Source organism: Palaemon carinicauda, chromosome 32, assembly GCF_036898095.1.
Source record: "Palaemon carinicauda isolate YSFRI2023 chromosome 32, ASM3689809v2, whole genome shotgun sequence".
In the NCBI taxonomy this organism is placed as follows: Eukaryota; Metazoa; Arthropoda; class Malacostraca; order Decapoda; family Palaemonidae; genus Palaemon; species Palaemon carinicauda.
The window spans coordinates 18,791,853-18,807,112 of NC_090756.1; the positions used below are offsets into that span (position 1 = coordinate 18,791,853).

The following is a 15,260-nucleotide window of genomic DNA, read 5'->3' on the forward strand; positions in this document are numbered from 1 at the left end:
ATTAAACTTGTACCTGTTAATACCAAGTTATTTATTTTAAGCATAATTAACATATGACATGATCAGTTATCCAACTGTTAGGGAACGAGCCATTATTTTAGCATTTTTAAAACTAGGTAAGGATAAGTTTTTAGTAGTAAAATACCGACTTTATGTAAGATCATGGAGAAGATGGTCAATGCAAGACTGATGTGGTACCTGGGGATTTTATCACCTATCCAGTGTGGATTTAGGCAAATGCATTCAATAACTGATGTGTTAAGACTTGCGTCCTCTATTTGTGAAGCCTTTGCTTCAAAACACCATTAGTCTTTTTTTACCTCGATAAGGTATATGATACTGCATGGAGATATGGTATACTTAAAACTATTCATAATTTAGGATTAAGAGGAGAGCTACCATTGTTCATTCAAGCATTTGCTTTGCATAGATTTTTTTTCAAGTTAGAGTAAGTGAAACTCAGGAAATGTCAGGAAAAGTGAGTTCTCCAGTGTAGTGTGCTGAGTGCGACCCTATTTGCACTAGCCATAAATGGGATATCCTCAGTCATTCCTATAGATATTATCTCAAACACTATTTGTAGGTGATCTCTCTCTCAATCATTTTCTGGAGCTAGAATGGCAATGGTTGGAAGTGAATTGAAACTCTCAATTGACAAAATATGGATTTAAGTTTTTGACAAGCGAAACTTGTCCATTTCTGTTGTACAGTATTCGGGGAGTACATCCAGACCCGGATCTAGACATCAAAGGTCAGAGGATCCCATATGTTAGTGAAGCTGATTTCTAGGGTTTGTTTGATAGTAAGCTTACATGGGTTACTCATTTCATAGCCTTTAAAGTAAAATGTCTTGAGGCTATGAATCTCTTAAAATTTTGTCCCATATCGTGGGGCAGACTGTAAAATTACTTTAAAGTTATACAAGGCCTTAATTTTTTCAAAAATTAATAATGGCTGTGAAATATACTCCTCAGCCATCCAAAGTCAATTAAAAATTTTGGATTCCATACACCATACTGGTATCAGATTGGCAACAAGAGTATTTAGAACTTATATCATTCCAAGCCAGCCTCCTTGTTGACGCTGGAGAATTTCCACCGAAAGTCTTCCATTATTCGTTATTGGTTTAGGTTGCAGTGACTTCCTAATTCTTTAGCCTATCAGACTGCAAGCCTTCCAAAGTACACATCATATTCAAAATTTGCACCCAAAATCTCCTCAACCTTAAGGTTTTCGGGTTAAACAATTGATACAGTCCTAATATAGCTAGAACTAAGGTGTTTCCATTTAAGGTATCAATGCCTCCATGGAAATTACCAGAGGTATCTTTCTGTAAATATTTTATTGGTTAAAAATAATTGACTTAGAAGCCAGGTCTCTCTTTATGGATCATGTTGCAGAACATAAGGAATAGAATTTTATATATATACTGATGGCTCCAAATCCGATACTGGTGTAGGATTTGATGTTTATAGTGATGCTTTTAATTTAGAGGTGCACTTCCTCTAACAGCTTCCATATTTATGGCCAAACTATACGGCATACCAACTGCTGTTGAAAAGAATTGCATTGGAAGATGGGGGTTATTTTACCATATTTAGTGATGCAAGGATTGTCCTTCAAGCTTTATAAGTTTTCAGTTCCAGTAAACCTTTACTTTTAAAGGTTTTAAATGGCTATTTATCATTGGACAGTGGTATAACAGTTGAATTTTGCTGGGTTCCGGCGCACGTAGGAGTGTCTGGAAACAAGAAGGTAGATTTTCTGGCAAAGAATGTGGCTGCTGAGTTGCAACAAAGAAGGTGTCCCATTCGTTTTGGTGATTGTTTACCCAACATTAAGAATTTGATTTCTAATAGTTGGCAACTTGGCAACAGTATTGGGATGGCTGGTTGAAGATATGAGAGGGGTAATGTATGTTATATCTCCCTGGAAGTATAACATAATGCCCTGAAAGTGGGAGACTACTTGGTAGTCTCCACATTAGTCAAACTCTGTTGACACATGAAAATCTGCTTACTGGCCAATACCAGCCGTATTGCAATGACCGACTGTACCCGTGATAGCAAGGCATTTGTTGACCGAATGCCCCACTTTCAGTAGATATCTGTTAGAGGCTCGAGGTGAGGTAGGCAGTTTCAGCTTTGCCAAGATTTTTAGACATGTCGTACCATGCTAATGGTATTTTTAGCTTTTCTTCAGAAGCAGGTTTTCTGAAAGCTATTCAACTTTTAAAATGACATCTTTGTTTTATGGTGTTAATTGGATATTCTTTTATTCTTTATTTATAATAATTGATATTGCTATCAGTGACCTTAGATGTCAGGATGCCAGAACCCCTAAAATCAACCAATGTTTTCTGCGAATACCAAGGGGGTTATTGTGCAGGTTTTTTTTTTTTTTTTTTTTTTTTTTTCATCATAGATATGTAAATAACTGGATATAAATAGCTTATTCCTACAAAGATACAAACTTCCTGAGTCATTAAAATGGGTCACTCCTTATGTTGATTTTCTATGACCGGACAATTTAAATAAATCGGGTTTGTATAACTAGAAAAAATAAACATTTAACTTTTCAAATTTATGGTATTGGAGGATATGTAATAAATTCTCTCAAGAATTACTTTGTTTTGGCAACAGTAGTAACAATGGACACCAGACATTGAAATTATGGAATGGAAGTGAATGACCAAAACCCAAAGTAGAATTAATGCTTAAGTTATGCTTAAAGCTTGGCATGACTCCCAGTTTAGCATAATTCTGTAAAATATTGGCATACAGCATTCCCATCATTTCATGTAGGCTTACTGAAACTTGGTTTAGGTCATGGGACGTGACTGAAAAATTGTCTAAACTAATTTGGCAATAGGAAAAATGGTTCTATATTTTTGGTTCTATTTCAGTATTGAATCTAAAACCATGAAGTTTTGGCCAGCTTAAAGTTGAATTTCAATACTCGCATCACGATTGTTATTGCTCTATTCCGAACAGTTTTTATTTTGCAGATAACCTGCAATATCCCTGTGAAGTGAGCAGCCCAAAAACTTTACTACAGACACCTATCAACTTAACTAAATGCTGACATAACATTTAGATAAGTACTGTACCTTTGATGTTTTCTTGGCAAGGATTCATCCCAGTTTATCTGTATGCAGTATGACAAACTTTTAATGCTTTTTGTTTTTTGCATGCCTGGATTCGGGTTATGTAGTGTTTAAGGCTATTATGGCAAACTATTGATAAATGCTATTAAATTTGCTGTATGCAGTTTTACAACTTAATACATTGTTAATATTAACGAGCTTCTGTGCGAACATCCAAAAGTGATTATATAAATGTTCCTTTACATGTCTATGGTAATATGAGAATTATGGCATTGAAGAAACTTACAATTTTATCGAATTTTGGTATTAACTGAAATACTGAAACAAAGTGACCAGTCTCCTTAGATAAAATTTCTTCAAGCTTTTGAGATGAAGTTATTGCAAAAGCCGTACCTAGAACTGCAAGATATCTAATTTTGTACAAACTTTAAGGTGTCAGCATATCATTCATGGGTCTATCAAGTACATCAAATTGGCTAAAGTCACATAAGACTTGAAAAGTCTGTCAATTTGACAATGTCAAACTTTTAAATACTGTACTCATTCAGTGAAAATCTCGGGTAGTTTTTTCCCTGCCATGAGTCTCATCCCCCCCCCCCAAAAGGAGAACCCTATTACAATACAGTACAGTAAAAGATGGACATATGTCGTTTGGTGAAATTCAAGTCTAGTGGGAGTAGCACGTTACTGAAGGTAAATAAAATTATTTAAGTACGTACAGTAATGCATATTTGTTCCGGGAGGTGTTCAGTTAATTGAAAATCAGAATAATGGAACCGATATGGTTATTCATGTAGTGTATTTATATCAGGAGAAGAAAAAGTTTGAGATAGTGGTAGCTATTGCAATACTGTATACAAATTTTTCCAGAAAATGGCTGTTATTGTGAAGCGAGATTCATATTAATTAATTTGTTGTAAACTCGTACATACTTCTCAAATCTCGTCTCAAATTGCACAAGACGCATCTTGGGCACAAGTCTACTGACATATTGTTGTGAAGGTTACCATTTGGATAAATATCTTAGAAATATTCATTGCAAGGACTAATCTTTGTTGAAAGGACTAATCTTTGTTGAAAGGACTTATCTTTGTTGAATTGTTCACTAAAAACTGCGCGTTATTTGATAAGGATTATCTTTCGGTAAAGCTGCAAGACTAGCCATCAAGACTTTTATGCGAAATGGCAAGTACCCAACCGCTAGTTGGTAGGGGTGGTGAGGGTTAGCCTCCTGGCTACCCCTCTAACTCGCACACTAGTGGAAGTCACTTTTTTCTTTTGGGTTTTAGAACGGATGTATCCGCTCTGTTCTTTCTCAAACACTTGGCCATTACAAACAATTGCCTTCCATTACTTTTTTTTTTTTTTTTTTTTCCCCAGGAGTTCCTTTTGACGTTTATCATGTGAACTCGTCCAGCTCCTGAATGGTGTCCACTCTGTGTCTGTCCTGCAGAGGACATCATTGCAAGCAGGGTTTCATATGCGAGGAGTGTAGGGAGTGGTCTGCCTCCTAGTGGGAGAGACTAGTCATATTTCAGAGAACAGGCATAAGCTCCAGGCTGGGTTGATGGTTCTTATTTCTTTCTAGTTTTAAAACTGAGGAGAAGGGTGGTGACCAGAGGTGGCTGGAAACCAATATGGAAATCCAGCTGCAGTACAGTAGGATATTTTAAGCAAAAGTCAAGTCTGCTGATATCGTCTGAATAAATACCTTAGCGTTCAAGGTAAGGTTTCATTTTTATCAACACTGTGTACTGTAACAAACTTTTCCTTTATTGGAGTTTTGTTCTGACCTAGAATAAGGTTGATAGGCTTATGGCAAATGATAGTTTTGCATCTGGGTAAGTTGTTAAAATTTTGCAGCTCATAATAGCAAATGATTAGTAATAACACGATCTTATGAAATCAAACGTGGTAGGCACTTTCATATCCCAATATATTTTTTCTCCAAATATCAATGGGCTAATTGTGTAACCAAGTTTTTTATAAAAAAAATTTACATTTCATAGATATGGCAGTAACTGGATAGGAATAGTGATTACCCGTTGATAGGAATGTTTTTGCCTTCAAAATGTTCATGATGTGAAAAGAGATACCAAGATTTTTTCCCCTCATATTACGAAAACATTTTCACAATACGGAAAGATTCGCCAGGCAGGCCAAGAATAGAATAGTTACCCATTAAAAATAGCCCTTTTGAAGAATTTTTTTTTTCTTTATAATAGGAAATGTACTTCTCTATATTAGGGGAAACTACAATACAGCACAGTACATAATTCAAATGTATTTGGCTGTACAGTACTTCACTGTGGTTATTGCCTTACAACATTATAATGTTTAATGTGATGTTTAGGTAGGGTTTGGATTGAATTAGAATTTACATGTAAAACGTGCCCCATGATCCAAAATTTTCACAAAACTGAAGCTACTCGGGAACAAAATATCTAGAGGTATTGCTGTAGTTACTTATTCCTACGAGGATGCAAACATCAGTCATAAAAATGGATCGCTCTTGATGTTGATTTTCTACAACCAGACAATTTAAATGAATTTTTATAATGCTAGGAAAAAATATAGCAATTTTATTTTTAAAGTTTATAGTATTTGAGATTTTAACAACTTCTATCAAGAATTTAAGTTTTTTTTTGGCATCGATAGTAACAATTGACACCAGGTGACGGGTCATTTGTTGGCCGACATTGAAATTATGGAATAAAAGGGAATGACAGAAACTACCAGCAGAATTATTGCTCCAAGTTATACATAAGGCTTGCCATGATTCCCAATTAAATATAATTTGGTAAAATATCAGCATCTAGCATTCCCATCATTATTCCATGTAGGCCTACTGAAACTTGGTTTAGGTCATGGGACTTAACTTGAAAATCATATAATTCAATTTGGCACACGCTAAAATGGTTCTATAGTTTTAGTTATTTTATTTCATTATTGAATTGAAAACCTTCAAGTTTTGCCCAGCTTGAAAGTTAAATTTCAGTATCTCATCACAATAGTTATTGCACTATTACATAAAATTTTATTTTGCAGATAATGATTAGCAATATCCCTGTGAAGTGAGCAGCCCAAAAACTTTATTTCTGCAAACTCCTATCAACTTAACTAGTTTGTATCTTCAAGTGCAGGACAGGTAAATGTTTTAAAAAATAGTCTGCTGACATACCATTTAGACAAGTACGGTGCCTTCAATGACATTTTCTTTGCAAGGATTTATCCCTGTTTATCTTTATGCAGTATGACAAACTTTTAGTGCCCTTTGTTTTTGCATGGCTGGGTTAAGGTTATGGAGGGTTCAAGGCTATTACGGTGGTTGCGTTAGGGTATGTATCTCAAATTTCCAATCCCTCTTAACGAGAGAATGCCTTGATGAAGTCATTGGGCTTCAGCACGGCATATCATTCCCGTGCTGAAGGCTTGTGACGGGCAAGAGGGCTCTCGAACTGGTGAATTTCTTTTCCTCAGTTTGACTCTAAATTTCTCTCATTCTTTTTCTATTACCTCTTATTGCTTATTCCTCCTTCATAATTATCAGCTGTCTCCAACCTTGCTGTCAAAACTCTCTTACCCATTTCACTGTCCAGGTTTTTTAGAGGGGACATTGTATCCATGATCAGTTTTTATTTCAAAATCAATTGTGGGAGCTGTGGTGGTCTTGCCAACTGCCCGAAAATGTTTGGACACCTAGGAGTGTCAGTATTCCCATACTGGCACGCGGAACTATCTTGTAGGAAATTTGGCCTTCGGATTCCAGGGGTTGACGATTTTATAGAGATAGGACTCTCGGCATTCTGTCCGGTTTGCCTGCCACTAAGATTAGAGTGGGGATGATTGTATTCTTGAAATGCTCTCAGTCCCATCAAGCGGGTTTGGCATACACTTGAGCCACTCTAATCATAGTGGTACCATCCCTTTGTGGTAGGGTAGGGAGTGGACATTTGGTAAGCAGCTTTCACAGGTGTCATTGGTGGAGAAATTAATTCCAGGAAAGACTAACGGTGTCTTCTTTGGAATTTCAGACAGTCTTAATTTTTTCTCTCCCTTAAACTTTATTTTTTTCCATTGTTTTTTTTTTCATTGTTATTATGACCCCTTCCCTCCCCCTGAAAAAATAATTAATGAGTAAACTTAATATTCCCCGTACCCCTGGATCAAATGGCAAACCCCAGACACCGTTGACGACTTAAGCTTGTTTAAATAGGGAAAGCTCTGTTGACAACCTCGGCAATAAAAAGGATTCCTCCAACAATACTTCTTTGACCAGTGTTGTTAAAGACAATTTATCGGCACTGGTGGAAAATGATGCTTGTAATAACCGTAATACTTTACTCTCTGGTTCTGGCTCATTACCAGATCCAACAAAAAATCTGAAAATTCTCCACTTAAAAAACATACCAATTGGTTGAAGCTATGACATAATTCATGAAGCCTTCTGTAGATTTGGGGCAATCAAAGAAATTTTAATGGAGCTTAATGGTATTAAAGGCTTTTGGGAAGCTTGGGTATCATTTTCAAGTTTTGATTGCTTTAGAAGCAAATAAAAATTTAGAGAGCATAAAAATTGACAATTGTTTGATTTCTGGGGCTCTATGTGATAAAGCACCAAGACACCTAGAGGTATATAAACCAGAAGAATGGATGGAAAAAGAAATAGAGCATAGACTTCCAGAAGTAAGAACCCCCAAGCCCCCAACATGGATAATTGCATCTGGGAAGATCGATAATTATAACTATTATAAGATTAGTAAATTTATTAAAAAAAAAGTTGGTTTAATTAAAAGTAAGGATATTAGTAGATACGGTAAGCAATCTGTTTTGATTAATGCAAAAACAGATACTCAAGCTCACATGCTTTGTGGCATGAAGATTGCAGAAATTGATCCTATTAAGGATATTAAACCACATATGAGCTTCAGCTATGGTAAAGGGGTAGTTTTTGATAAAGATCTATATGAATTCTCAGAACCAGAAATTCTGGACATGTGCCCTGCTAATGTTTGGAAAGTAAGTAAGATCCCTCAAACAAGCATGGTAGTTTTAACATTTGAAACCCCTGTTATACCAGATCATATAATTATTGAGAATGAAAGAGTACGTGTTCGAGAATATAAACCTAGGCCTTTACAATGCTTTAATTGTTTCAAGTACGGTCACCCTTCCCGGTACTGCAATAATACGAAGATCTGTATTAACTGTTCTTTGTTAGAACATGGCCAATGCAACAGAGATACAACCTGTGCAAACTGTAAAGATCATCATAAATCAAATGATAAAGATGTAGAGAGTACAAAAAAGAAGCTGCAATCTTGAAAGCAAATGCTGAACATATAAGTGTAGGTTATGCAAAGCATTTACTCAATCGGCAACTTAATTTTGCTCGCGCGGTTAAGATGCCAACAAAAGATTATAATCCACTACCCCTTACTACCACAGGGGGACCAGTGGCAGCACCTGGCCCGTCAGGTGCATCTCCCTTAGTGGTAGTAGCCCAGCCATCTGGGTCAAGTGCTCAGCCTATAAAAGCCAGAGCACAAACCTCCAAAGAGGTCAATATGGTTTCCAACACACCAAAAGTGTTGTCACCGATAGGAGCATCTCCCCTAGAGGTAGTAGCCCAGCCTTCTGGGTTAAGTGCTCGAACTGTTGAAGTTCTAGCACAATCCTCCAAGGAAGCCAATGTGGCGTCCACCACCTTAAATGTATTGTCTCAGGCAGAATCTCTACCTGATTTGATGGAGATTGGAAAACAAGATCTTCCAAAGAGGAAATGGTCCCCATCATCCTCACCTTCATCTAAGTCAGGTAAGTGCCCTACTGCTCATGATCCTAAGGTTGACTCTTATAAAGATCCTAGAAAGAAAGAAAAGAAGAGTGGTGGCCTAGTAAAGCCTTCCATCTCCAGGCCTTACATGGCTTCATCTGAAAAGTCCCAAAAGACAAATGAGACAGAAAAATAATAACAAAAGATAATGTCTATCATCCAGTGGAATTGCAGAGGTCTAAGTACTAGCATTGAGCAAATAAAAACTTTAACCAGGGACACAGACACGAAGGTAATTTGCCTACAGGAAACCAAGATCAGTGACAAACCATTTAATCCTGGACTCTATTATCATTTTTGTAGATCCCCTCCTTTGCAAGCTGCAAGAGCTCAAGGTGGTACAGGTTTTATTATTCACAAATCTGTAAAATTTGAAACAATCCCACTCAATACACCACTACAGGCATGTGCAGTTAGAACTCATATCGGGAAAAAAATTACTTTATGCTCGCTATATATTGAACCATCCTTAGAAATTTTCCTCTTAGATCATGCTGGTAATCCAAGAAGGCTTAGACTTTCTGACCTCCAAGACTTGATCAATCAGCTTCCTGCCCCATTTATTTTAATGGGTGATTTTAATGCAAAGCATACTTTATGGGGTGGAAATGTGTGCGATAGATGGGGTAATCTTGTTGAAGAATTAATCGACAACAATGATGTAATACTAATGAATGATGGTTCTCCAACTAGGTATGATGTATTCCACAACTCTACATCAGTCATTGATTTGTCAATCTGTTCCTCATCCATTCGATTGGACTACCTTTGGTCAGTAAATGAACACCTACATGGCAGTGACCATTGGCCAATAATGTTAAATTATGTCCATAATCTTCCTTCTCAGTGTCCACCAAAATGGAAGATAGATGAGGCAGACTGGGCAGCTTATGAAAACTGTTCACACACTGATAAAGAATATGATGAATTTACATCTCCAGTGCATGCCTATCAACATCTTGAAAATATTATTGATGATAATGCTAGCAAGTTTATACCTAAAACATGCGGTTTACCTCATCGCTCTGTAGTTCCTTGGAGTAAAGAATGTGCCAACGCAAGAAAAGTGACCCGAACTTGCTTCAGAAGATACTTGAGGACAAACTATTTAGCAGATAGAATAGCATATCTCAGAGCCTGTGCCAAACAAAAAAGAATTTTTAAAAAAGCAAAGAGAGCATCTTGGAAGAAATATATATCTAATATTAATACCAAAACTCCTTCAAAGGAAATATGGGACAAGATTAGAAAACTTCAAGGTAAATTCGTCCCTAAGCCTCTACCAATATTAAGGGAAAATAATAGATATATATCTGACCCCAAAGATGTAGCAGAGGTTCTTGCTAAGCACTTTGCTCATCAAGTGCTGACAACTATTCCCCAGCATTTCAACAAATTAGAGCATCAACATCTGTTGTTCCTCCTGCTTCTTCAAATACTGAAGCTTTTAACCTGCCTTTTAGTATGGAGGAGATGCAAAATGCTATCTCCAGCTCTTCTTTAACTGCCCCAGGTGAGGATGGCATTCGGTATGAAATGATATCACATCTTCCAGTGGATACCAAGGAATTTTTATTAGAAACCTTTAATGGTCTATGGGCTTCCCATACATCTCCTGATTCCTGGCATACTTCAATTGTAATTCCAGGCCACAAGTCTGGTAAAGACCCAGAACTGCCATCTAGTTATAGGCCCATATCCTTGACCAGTTGCATATGCAAACTATTTGAGAGAATGATCAACAACAGACTTGTGTGGTATCTAGAATCAAAAAATCTTTTATCTAACAGACAGTTTGGTTTTAGGAAGAACCGAAGTACTCTAGACCCTTTGCTGATGTTATCAAGGGAAATTTCAAATGCGTTTTCTAACCAAAACCAGGTGGTGGGTGTCTTTTTTTTTTACCTCGAAAAGGCATATGACACCACCTGGAGGGGTGGTATTTTAAAGCAATTGGCCTCGTGGGGTATAGGAGGACATACGTTCTCTTTTATTGAAGAATTTTTATCAAACCGCTCAATTAAAGTGAGAGTAGGGTCAGAACTATCTTCATCCTACATGCAAGAAGAAGGTGTCCCCCAAGGCAGCGTATTGAGTGTGACCTTGTTTGCTGTTGCTATTAATAGTCTCATTAGTCACATACCTCCTGGCATACAAGGATCACTATTTGTCGATGACTTTGCAATTTATTGTAGTGGATCATCTGCACTACAAGCATGCCAAAATCTTCAAATTGCAATAAATGCTGCTTCCGCATGGGCAAATTCTCGTGGATTCATGTTTTCTCCTCAGAAGACCAAAGCCATTCGCTTTACTCGTACTCGTAAAAGGGAAGAGATCCCCACCCTTTTCTTAAATGATTGTATTTTGCCATATGAGGATAGTGTCAAGTTTCTTGGAGTCATTTTCGACAAGAAAATGACATTTGGTCCCCATATAAATGACCTATCTATCAGGGTTAAGAAGTCGCTGAACATTCTGAAAGTGATATCGCATTTTGATTGGGGTGCTGATAGAACAACTTTGCTTAGAATTTATACATCTTTGTGTCTGAGCAAGTTAGACTATGCATGCCAAATATATGGGTCAGCTACAAAGACTTTACTTGGAAAACTTGATATTGTTCACAATGCTGGGCTTCGCATCTGCACAGGTGCTTACAGAACATCTCCCATTGACAGTCTCTATGTTGATTCTGGCATACCTCCCCTTTCCATTCGCAGAGAGGAGTTGAGTTTGAGGTTTTTAGCTAGGTCCCTTGCTGTGAGAAACAATCCTAACTGTAAATATGTTAGGGCGCCTTTAGATCGGGCTCCTAACAGATCTAGAGTGCCTAAGCCTTTGGAAGTACAGCTGAAAAATGATGCTAGAGAAGTAGGCTTGTTAACAGCACAGATAGCAGAGGTAGGATATCCCAAGTCTCCTCCTTGGTGTAATCCACCTGTTAAAGTATGTTTTACGGCAGGAGGGAAAAATACCTTACCTAGTAGGGTAATGAAAAGTGAGTTTTTAAATCATGCTGCTCAACATCATGGGAAACAAGATAAAGATGAATTCCCAAACAAGTGAACAAACAATGGCCGCCATGAAAGGCCAGACGGGAATAATAAAACAGACTATACTGGATATAAAACAAAAGCCCGGTACAATAAAATACTGTCAAAACAAACTATGGTACTTAACATTGGAATGTGTGAAGATGGATCTTCGGACATGACAAAATAAATCCACGATAGATAAAAAAGACCGAGAGCACAACAAAACCATTCAACACTTTGTATTCCAAAAAGAAGGATGTTGTTCAGATGGCGCTCGCGTCGTGGCGTGGGTGGTGCGGCGATGGGGGTGTGTCTAGGGCCGTTGTATCGGCCCATCCCTTTGACGAAGGAATTAACTAAATGGAAGACAACCTGTGAATAGTGGATTTCACGCGCCTTTGCTTTATACACGACACCCAAAAGGTGCTCGCGCGAGGGTTATAACCTCAGCATTCCATGCTTTTATCTTTCTCTGGTATAATTGGAAGGTTTTATCAGAAAAGACATACAAGAAGGACTTTTCACCGGGCGCCACAGATTAACCCAGAAATAGATTTTTCCTTCGTCAAAATCCCTTTTTACAGATGGCTCCAAATCGGCTGCAGGAGTTGGAAGTGCAGCTGTGGTGGGGGATATTGTTACTAGAAGGAAACTCCCATCCTCTTGTTCAATTTTTACTGCTGAGCTGTACGCAATAATTCTCGCAGTCCAACATATTTTTAAAAATGGCAACCAAAATAGTTTTTATACAATTTTTACGGATTCCAATAGTGTTTTACTCATTAAAACAAATTATGCCAGGCCATCATCTAGTACAAGAGGTGCAGGACTGGTTAGTACTTCTGCAGTCTAGGAAGAGTATCAGTGTTCACTTCTGTTGGGTCCCTGCCCATGTTGGGGTGGATGGGAATGAACAAGTAGATAAGGCAGCAAAGGAAGCTTCAGGGCTAAGTAATCCATCCCCCTTGAGTATTCCTTACAAAGATCTTAAAAGTGAGATTCATCTTTACTGTAAAAATAAGTGGCAAGCTCGATGGTCTGAACTGACCACCAATACAAAATTTAAACAAATCCACCCATTGGTGGATAAATGGTCATCTTGTAATTCTACAAGTAGAAGGGATACCATTATTTTAACTAGGCTGCGTATTGGCCATACACATGCAACGCATGATTATTTAATGAAGAGTGGGGAAGGGAGACAGGCCCCTCTTTGTAATACCTGTCAAGTGACAATGGATGTTAAACATATTTTAGTCGATTGTCCTGTTTTTAATCTCCAGAGGAGGACCCATTTACTCCAGGACAAACCGTTAAGAGATATACTGGGGGAAAACTGTAATACCCTGAACTTGAGAAAATTTATACAAAGTATTGGGTTATATTACGAGCTATAATTGATTTTATTAATTTATTTATTTATTTTACCCTTTTAATCCCTATTTATTTCACATCTAGATTTTATTGTATGAAAGTGTTACGATTTGTGTTAAAGGTTAAAATGATACTAAATTATGTGAGTGTACAGATATGATTGAATGATTTTCGTTATATAGCGCTGAATGGCCTTTGATGCCCCAGTGCTTGGCTTAATGCCTAAATCCTATATTCAATTCAATTCAAATTTCCAATCCATAATGGCAAACTATAAATAATCTCCTATATCAAATTTTTTTGAATTTGTTGTATGCAGTTTTACAACCTAAAAGGGCTTGTGTGTGAACATAAGTTTTTATATCTTCCTTTTCATGGCTTTGGTAATAACACGAATTATGGCATTGAAGAAACTTGTAACTTTGTAGATTACTGGCATTAACTAAAACAGAGACCAAATTACCATTCTCTGTAGATAAGCTTTTAAGATGGAAATTGATTATTGTAAATAGAAGTACCTTGAACTGCAAGATTTCTAACATACAAACTTGTAATATGTCTGTATATCACTCTCAGTTCTAATAAGTACTGCAACTTGGTTGAGTGTACATAACAGACTTGAAACAGTGTTGCAATATATAAGGGTTTGTGTCTAAGAAAACTTTAATGGTTTGTGTGTATGAAACATATTTGATGTTAATATATATCCCTCAAGCCTCTCATTAAAAAAATGTCTTAATCTGTTATTTTTGGGCTCAAGCCATGGCGTCCTGATGGAAGGTTCCTTTTTGGTAGCTTCCTTGGGTATATCACTACTAAATATTCCCAGAGAATTTAACCACAGGTTATCACAGAATTCTAACTTCTGGAGCAAGTATCCTAAAGGTTTCCCTTTTAAGACATCGTATATCAACAGGGGACGCATGTATTAACGCGCCACATAGCTATCTACACCCCAAACAGAGTTAACACTTCGGTGTGTAGGGGCGGAGAATAGCTGGGAGCCGTTCCACAGCTAATCTCGTTCGTGGCTACTTTTGGTACTCGAGACGTAAACAAACGGGCGCCATTGCTAAATGACGTCACGTCCGTCGTCATCCTTCTGCTAGTAGCTTGCCTTGCTAATACGGATTTTCCCTTACGCTTTTTCATCAACCTGCATCTTCGTCATGTCGCTACCTTCGGCCTCGCCTTCTTCTGGAAAGTTGAGTACAAGGTTCCAGTATTGTTTAAATAAGCTCTGACGTAAAGTAAATTTTACTTTTCAAGATATTTGATGTTTTGTGGCAGAGCTGTGCCTCGACCGGACCCGCCATTTTATGGCGTCGCTGTTGTTTGCATGCCTTGTTTAGTTAGCCTCAACAGCGTTTTTTCCGGCCTCTTTAACTAATCGATACTATTAGTTATTTAGTCTTCATAGCTAGGAACTTTTATATCGTGTTTTGACGCTTTTTTATCGGTCATCGTCTGACCCCATACCAGTTGGCTACTATAGCCCCTAGGCCAGAGCGCCTATATCAGTGTTCATGCATGATATTTATCAGTGATCCTAGGTTAATTATGAAGATAGTGGCATTATTTTACAATACTTTTGACTGTGATGCAAGTGTTTTCGCCTTCAGGGACCATATAAGGGACAGGTTAGATAGTGAGTCTTTCTAACCTAACCTACACGTAGGACCCCTATATGCTTCCTTCATCCCCTGCCTTAGGGCATCCCCTCTGTGTAGCCTTGCTCCCCCTACCACGTAAGGGGATCAAGCTCATATCAGAGTATTATATCGCTTCTCTGTCCTCCCTAAGGGAATGATTCCCCCTTAAGGTTGCGTCCGAGAATGAGGAACGACTAGTCCTTCCTCTATTGCTGGGGTTAGGTCTCCGACCATCCCTGCAATTGCGATACGTC

At 37.7% G+C, this 15,260-nt stretch overlaps 1 long non-coding RNA gene across 1 annotated transcript in view; it reads left to right on the forward strand.

Moving 5' to 3' along the window:
• Positions 1-15,260, forward strand: part of LOC137625719 (uncharacterized) — a 137,127-nt gene that overhangs the window by 51,605 nt on the left and 70,262 nt on the right. Inside the window, exon 4 of the long non-coding RNA XR_011040882.1 lies at positions 6,155-6,254. This is a non-coding gene — a long non-coding RNA (uncharacterized lncRNA). The remainder of the gene's footprint in view (positions 1-6,154; positions 6,255-15,260) is intronic.